This window comes from Phyllobates terribilis, unplaced genomic scaffold, assembly GCF_046119375.1.
Source record: "Phyllobates terribilis strain yellow unplaced genomic scaffold, ASM4611937v1 Scaffold_1__5_contigs__length_1240528914, whole genome shotgun sequence".
Lineage (NCBI taxonomy): Eukaryota > Metazoa > Chordata > Amphibia > Anura > Dendrobatidae > Phyllobates > Phyllobates terribilis.
Window position 1 is genome coordinate 523,949,777 of NW_027362761.1, and position 8,813 is coordinate 523,958,589.

The following is an 8,813-nucleotide window of genomic DNA, read 5'->3' on the forward strand; positions in this document are numbered from 1 at the left end:
CTCCTTTTGTTACAGAAACATATCCTACAAGACATATCTGGTTGACTGGCCTGATATTGATGTGAATGGTCCCTGTTCCTCCTGCTCTTTCTCCTTTGCCACCACCTCATCCATCATTTATCACCTGAAGCTTTGTTTTAATGGGAGTCATAGAACTGGGATAGTAGCAGGAAAACTTCCAGCAATCCTCGGAGGAGGTAGGATATGCACCAAAACGCGGACCACCTCAGGCCTAGCCGCTACTACATACATGCGCTTGAATTCCAAGAAAACAAAGCTGATGCTAACTTCTATCATCATCATCATGCTCCTCACCTAGGCACTCTCAACTCCCCTGATGGAGAAGCCAGGGCCCACCGGAGGAGTCTGGTTCTCTGGTGGGCTCGTCCAATGCTGCCCTAAAGCAGGCCAGGCTAAGAAAAGTGTGGGGGAAGGTGACAGGAGAAATCAGGGCGGCTGGGGACCGAGTATGGACACCTGGCCGCCACCTGGCGGCTGGGGACCGAGCGTGGACACCCGGCCGCCGGGCGGCTGGGGACAGAGTATGGATACCTCGCTGCCGAAGCGGCCATGAGGTAGTGGCTAGCTTCGGCCTCCTCCAAACTAAAAGGCCCCATTTCAAGTGAAAGCTAGCAGTATGGTATTGCAGCCTGCGGGTCGGTGGGTGGTTGGCTGCATATTTTCGCTTGCATTGCAAGGAATGGGGGAGGTACAATTGAACACTGCCCTGGGACAAGGACTTGCACGGGGATAGTTGCAAGTCTGCATCTTCTGATGCGGCAAGGATCACTTCTGATGGGCACACTTTTAGACAGTGACCTGGGGGTCAGAGATGGTTCCAGGGGTCTTCCCCATGCTGATCCCTTGTCTTTTCAGCACTGTATGCATGTGTCACACAGCATGTATTCCCATGCATCGCTTCACACCCATACATGGGTATACGCTTCCTCATTTCGGCTATTTTTTGCTCTTCTCCTTATCCTCAGCTTCCACGACCACTATACCACCAGGGTGACCGTGGTCCATGTTGCCAGCATTGCAAATTCCTCTGTCCTAATTTTTGGCAGCTTTTGCTTGGAAGGCATAGGCAAAGACTATGGGAGACCCACTCTCCAATAATGGGAATAATGTTTTTAATATGCTGTACTGCATGGCTCTTGCAAGGGACATTGCAAGTTCCCCCTTCCTAATTTTTGGCAGCTTTTGCTTGGAAGGCATAGACAAAGACTATGGGAGACCCACTCCCCAATAATGGGAATAACGTTTTTAATATGCTGTACTGCATGGCTCTTGGAAGGGGCATTAAAATCGTCTTGTTAAGCTACTGTGACCTCCACGTCTCTTCCAAGGGTCGTTAATATTGTCTTTTTATTCCACTGCGACCTCCACCACTCTTCCAAGGGGCATTAAAAGCGTCTTGTTAAGCTACTGTGACCTCCACGTCTCTTCCACAGGGCGTTGATATTGTCTTTTTATTCCACTGTAACCTCCACCACTCTTCCAAGGGGCATTGATATTGTCTTTTTATTCCACTGCGACCTCCACCACTCTTCCAAGGGGCATTAAAACCGTCTTTGTTAAGCTACTGTGACCTCCACGTCTCTTCCACGGGGCATTGATATTGTCTTTTTATTCCACTGTAACCTCCACCACTCTTCCAAGGGGCATTAAAACTGTCTTGTTAAACCACTTTGAACTCCACGTCTCTTCCAAGGGGCATTAAAAACATCTTGTTAAGCTACTGTGACCTCCACATCTCTTCCAAGGGGCATTAAAACTGTCTTGTTAAACCACTCTGAACTCCACGTCTCTTCTAAGGGGCATTAAAACCGTCTTGTTAAACCACTCTGAACTCCACAGCTCTTCCAAGGGGCATTGACATGTTGTTTTTAATTACCTCTAACCTCCACGACTCTTGCAACGGGCATTGCATTTCCTCCTAATTTTTGTCAGCTTTTGCTTTTCAATGCATAGGCGAACACTAAGGGAGACCCACTCCCCAATAATGGGTAGAAGGTTTTTAATACGCTGTAATCCACGTCTGTTTCAAGGGGCATTGCAGTGCCTAATAATTTTTGGAAAGCCTTCCATTCCCTGCTTAGGCCAACAGTGTACAGGAGACCCAGTTGCTATAAATGGAAAAAACGGTTTAGTTAAGGCCCTCTGACCTCCATGTCACTTCCAAGGGGCATTGGAGTGCCTCGAAATTTTTGGTAGGCATTGCATTCACTGTATGCCTTATAACTGTGTAGCTGAACCGCTCCTTTTGGTACAGAAACATATCCTACAAGACATGTGTGGTTGGCTGGCCTGATATTAATGTGAATGGTCCCTGTTCCTCCTGCTCTTTCTCCTTTGCCACCACCTCATCCATCATTCATCACCTGAAGCTTTGTTTTAACGGGAGTCATAGAACTGGGATAGTAGCAGGAAAACATCCAGCAATCCTCGAAGGAGGTAGAATATGCACCAAAACGCTGACCACCTCAGGCCTAGCTGCTACTACATACATGCGCTTGCATTCCAAGGAACAGAAAGCTAAGGAGGTGGATGGCCTCATGATCATGAATAATTTACTCGTTGTGTAGGAGGCCGACCACTGCTGCTGTCTACCTTCTGAACTTTGTGTTGAAGCCTGATTGACCCAGGACCCGCAATCCTCTATGTCTGGAGGACGTGTTGCATCCCAGTGTCCAACTGTGTCCCGGCTTCCACAATATTAACCCAGTGTGAAGGCGTCAGTGAGATGGACCATTCCTGGCCACATTCACTTGTCCACGTGTTTGTGGTTAGGCTGTCCTTCCCACTAAATGCACTGGGGAGGGCACAGGTAATGTTTTGGTATGCGCGCTTGTGTATAAGGCGCACCGGGACAAGTAGGGGCGGCTGGGGACCGTTTATGGACACCCGGCCACCCCCACGCGGCTGGGGACTGTGTGTGGGCACCCGGCCGCGGGGCGGCTGGGGACTGAGTATGGCCACCCGGCCGCCCCCTGGCGGCTGGGGACCAAGCGTGGACACCCAGCCGCCGGGCGGCTGGGGACTGAGTATGAATACCAGGCTACCGACGCAGCCATGACGTGGTGGCCAGATTCCACCTCCACATGCCTAAAAGGCCCAATTTCAAGTGCAAGCAAGCTAGCAGTATGGTATTGCAGCCTGGGGGTGGGTGGGTGGCAGGCTGCATACTTGCGCTTGTATTGCAAGTTATTGGGGAGGTACAATTGAACACTGCCCTGGGACAAGGACTTGCACGGGGATAGTTGCAAGTCTGCATCTTCTGATGCGGCAAGGATCACTTCTGATTGGCACACTTTTAGGCAGTGACCTGGGTGTCAGAGATGCTTCCAGTGGTCTTTCCCATGCTGTTCCCATGTCTTTTTAGCACTGTATGCATGTGTCACACAGCACATGGCCAGATAAGGTTGTAAATTGTTACAATTACATTTCCCGGTGAATGCATTTGTCACGGTTGAAAGCAATACAAACGTGCAAAAACGCATAAAAAATGCTACTTGTGAACATAGCCCAAGGTGTGGAGGAGTATTTTTGTTTTTGGTTATTTATTTTACCTTATACACAAGTCTTTACCCTGGAAAGGATGTTCCTTAACCCCTTTCCGACCTGGTCAGTAATAGTACGCACCAGGTCGGGAAGGCCGGTTCAGCGGGGGCTCCGGCGGTGAGCCCGCACTGAAGCGAGCACATGTCAGCTGATTATTGGAATCGCAATCCACCCGCGGCTGTTAACATGTTAAAACTCTGACAGTGGCATTTAACTCGCGCTTCTGGGAGTCCTAAGCCCCGCCCGTCAGTGACCCCGTCACGTGATCGCGGGTCACCAATGGGTGGGCATGACAACTCAGGGTCTGCAGCAGACCCCTGTGGTTGTCATGTCTCAATTGCTATGAGCGCCACCTAGTGGTCAGCGCTCATAGCAAGTGAGCATTTCTCCTGCATACAAGCGATCTGCTCATTGCTTGTATGCAGTAGAAGCAATCAGACAACTGCTGCTTCTAGTCTCCTCTGGAGACTATAGAAGCAAGCAGAAAGTGTAAAAAAAAAGTTTTTAAAAAAATAAAAAAATAAAAAATATATAAAAGTTTAAGTCACCCCCCTTTCGCCCCATTCAAAATAAAATATATATATATAAAAAAAAAACACATACACATATTTGGTATTGCCGCGTTCAGAATCGCCCGATCTATCAATATAAAAGAAGAATTAATACAATCAGTAAACGGCGTAACGAGAAAAAAAATTTAAACGCCAGAATTAAGTTTTTTTGGTCGCTACAACTTTGCAATAAAATGCAATAACGGGCGATCAAAACAACAGATATACCCCAAAATTGTATCAATTAAAACGTCAGCCCGGCACGCAAAAAATAAGCCCTCACCTGGCCCCAGATCCCGAAAAATGGAGAAGCTAAGGGTCTCGGAAAATGGCATCATTTTTTTGGTTTTTTTTAGCAAGCTTTGGATTTTTTTTTCACCACTTAAATAAAAAAGAACCTATACATGTTTGGTGTCTATGAACTCATAACGACCTGGAAAATAATGATGGCAGGTCAGTTTTAGCAATCTGTGAACGTGGTAAAAAAAGGACCCAAAAAACAACTGTGGAATTGCATTTTTTTTGCAGTTTCACTGCACTTGGAATTTTTTTCCCATTTTCCAGCACACGATATGGTAAAACCAGTGATGGTGTTTAAAAGTACAACTCGTCCCACAAAAAACAAGCCCTCACATGGCCATATTGAACGAAAATTAAAAAAGTTCTGGCTCTGGGAAGAAGGGGAGCAAAAAAGGAAAACACAAAAACAGAAAGACCCATGGTCGTTAAGGGGTTAACATATTTCACAGGAAAGCACTTTCACTTTCGTTTTTGAACGTTTTATTGTGAGCCTGTAAAAGTGGCTTAATACCTCTGACCACGTTGTTGACAGCAGTGACCTGGGGGTCTGAAATGCTTCCAGGGGCGATCCCCATGCTGTCCCCATGTCATTTGAGCACTGTCACTATCATTTTGGGCACTTTTTAGGCTTTCTACAGACTGCCGGGGGTGCCGCCGCAAAAATGCTCGGGTCTCCCATAGACTTACATTGGGCTCGTTGCTCGGGTCGAGCACCCGAGTATCACAGTGAGCTCGGCCCGAGCTTCGAGCACCCGAGCATTTTAGTGCTCGCTCAACACTACTCTCCTCATATTTATGGGCACTATACACAGGGGTGGATTAAGAGTAGCAAGGGCCCCGGGCAGTTTAGAAGGCGCGGGCCCCCCTCCCCCACCTGATTTTTCACGTGACATGTCACATGATCCCCTGTGATAGATCATGTGATAGTTCACGGGAAATTAATTTGGAACAATATTAATTGTGCTGCCTCATCTGAGAGCAGCACAATATTGGGGCAGATACCCTGATTCCAGCGATGTGTCACTTTTTCAGCTGCTTGTTGTCATTTTGAGAAAATCTCCGTTTTATCTGCTGCAGATCTAGCAGCTCTCTGAATGCTGCGCTATGTATAGCCCCACCCACACCACTGATTGGCAGCTTTCTGCCCATGCTCAGTGTACACAGAAATCTACTGATCAGTGATGGGGGTGGGGTCCTACAGAACTTACTAGTCATCTAGTGATAATTACCTTCCGACAAATCAATGATTTTATCAAAACAACACTAAGCAGCACAGTAAGTGACACATTACTGGAATCAGTGCCTCTAACCCTACATTATGCTGCTCTCAGATTAGGTGGTAAAAACCTGATGACAGATTCCCTTTAAAGGAGCTGTAAAGACAAAAAAGTTTGTATTAAAAAAAATACAAGCCATTTGTGAAATTAACTTTTTTTCATTGTTAATTCACATTAGACTGTATCTTCAACACTTTTGTCAGCAGGTCTTATTACAGACTCTGAATAGGGCAGCTCTCTCCCTCTCCCTCAGCAGAAAGTCACAGCATGGTTAAAAAACGGGATCTTTTATGATTTTCTCATAATAAATAAAAAAGGACATGCAAGTCCTCCAAACTATTTTCCGTTTCTCTATAGGGGAGGTCCTAAATCTTTCTTGTTCTTTAGTTGATCACATGTCAAAAAGGCAAAGCATTTACTATGAACTCGTCTAAAAAAATATACACTGGGAGAGTAATATCATCTTATGCATGTAAATATTCCTTGACTCTAAGGGCTTGCTCACACTGTCGTATAACACGGCCGAATGCTATGTGATGTTTTATCGGATAGGACTCGGCCCTATGTTATACTATGGGACAGTGCAGATCTGCGATTATTGGCATGAGAAAATAATCTCATTCGATATTCGGACCATGTGCACCCATACAAGTCTATGGGTGCACGTAAAACATTAGACTGCACTCGGATGTCATCCAAGTGCAGTCCGATGAACACTCATAGTAACATAGTAACATAGTTTGTAAAGCCGAATAAAGACTTGCGTCCATCAAGTTCGACCTGTTAGTTCTGTAATTGCTAAAGTTGATCCAGAGGAGGGCAAAAACCCCAAATGATTTGGCCAATCTTCACCTGAGGAAAAATTCCCTCCCGACTCTGAAACCAGCAGTCAGAATAAATCCCTGTATCAACCTACTATTTTATTTTATTTTTAAGTATATGCTGAAATCTGCCTGGTATCTAGAAATGCATCCAGTCCCCGCTTGAACTGGTGTAGTGAATCCGACATTACCGTCTCCTCACTCAGTGAATTCCATATTCTCACTGCTCTTACCGTAAAGAACCCCTTCCTATGCTGGTGCTGAAACCTTTTCTCTTCCAGTCTTAGTGAATGCCCTCTTGTTACCGTAATATCCCTCCTTTTTGAACAAATCCCGGGCAAGATCTCTATACTGTCCCCTAACATATTTGTACACATTTATTATGTCCCCCCTCAACCTTCTCTTTTCCAGGCTGAATAGTCCTAGTTTTGCCAACCTCTCTGGGTATTGCAGTCCCTCCATTCCCTTTATTAATTTTGTTGCCCTCCTTTGTACCTTTTCAAGCTCATTTATATCCTTTCTATATATCGGGGCCCATAACTGAGCACAGTATTCCAAGTGTGGTCTGACCAGTGCTTTGTACAGTGGAAGAACAATGTTCTCATCCTTTGCAGCTATACCTCTTCTGATACATCCCATTACCCTGTTTGCCCTTACAGCAGCGGCCTGACTTTGGGCACTCCAATTTAGTTTGCTATCAATCAAGATGCCCAAGTCCTTCTCCATCTCTGAATTCCCCAATGATTTCCCATTCAGTGAGTACTGGTGACTTCCATTTTTCCTTCCCATATGTATGACCTTACATTTCTCCTCGTTAAACCTCATTTGCCATTTAATGCTCCACCTACCCAGCTTATCCAAATCCCTCTGTAGGTCTGCACTGTCCTCTTTTGTATTAATTGTTTTACATAACTTTGTGTCATCTGCAAATATTGATATTTTACTATTTATCCCGTTGACTATGTCGTTAATAAAGATATTAAATAACATTGGGCCTAGTACAGACCCCTGTGGTACCCCACTAGTGACGCTTACCCAATCTGAGTATATTCCATTTATAACCACCCTCTGCCTTCTATCCTTTAGCCAGTTAGCTACCCACTTGCAGACATTTTCCCCCAGCCCCATCATTCTCATTTTGTATACCAACCTATTATGTGGCACGCTATCGAACGCTTTTGAGAAGTCGAGATACACGACATCCACTGGTTCCCCCTGATCTACTCGAGAGCTAACCTCCTCGTAGAAGTCAATCAGGTTTGTTTGGCAGGAGCGATTCCTCATGAATCCATGTTGGTTTGGGATTAAAAGATTATTAGCATCAAGATGCTCCGTAATTGCCTCTTTAATGAAGCTTTCAAAAATTTTGCCCACAACGGACGTCAGACTCACCGGCCGATAGTTTCCGGCGTCACTTTTCGCTCCCTTTTTGAATATTGGCACTACATTCGCCTGTCGCCAATCAAGTGGCACAGACCCAGTCTCAACAGAGTCCTTAAATATAAGATATAACGGTCTGTCTATCACATTACTTAGTTCCCTTAGTACCCGTGGGTGTATGCCATCAGGTCCTGGTGATTTGTTTATTTTAATGTTACTGAGGAGAGACTATGGAGAAGATGGAGAAATTAAGTTCTCCATCTTCTCCATATCTGTGCTGCGAGAGAATCGGATCACACTCAGTTGAAGCTCTGACAGAGTTTGAGCCAAGTGTCATTAGCATAATTGGCCCTATTCTCTTGCATGAGAGAATATATGGCTTAGTGAGTGGACCCTAAAACTGAATAGTAGTGACGGACAGGCACCTCACAAGCGGGATCCATGTAGCTCTCAGATGTCATGTAGGTAGGGCTTCATTCCATGGGGTAGGGCTTAATTTCAAGGTATATAAAAAAAATGGACTTCAAATAAAAATTAAATGAACACAAAAAGCACTAATTGAATTATTTTTTTCGTATTTATGTTTGCAGCCCCTTTAAAAACCCTTTGAGGACCAAGGCACATATATGTCCCATAGTTTTAAACTGGAAAAAAATTTGATTGAATAAAATTTAAGGTCCTCCAAGGTTTAAGTAGGTCATAAATTCATATGAATACTTGCTCATACAATTGCACATGCCAAAAGATGAAGAAGAACAGAATCAAAAATATGACATTAAGTGGAGCACTTACAGGTATTCAAGGTGAAAGAGACCAGCAAAGGCATCGTCTCGAATGACAGTAAATGAGTTAGAATTCAGCAAGCTGAAAATGAAGACAGCAGGTTAGAAGCGAACCAGACTTTATGGTGCTCACAATTA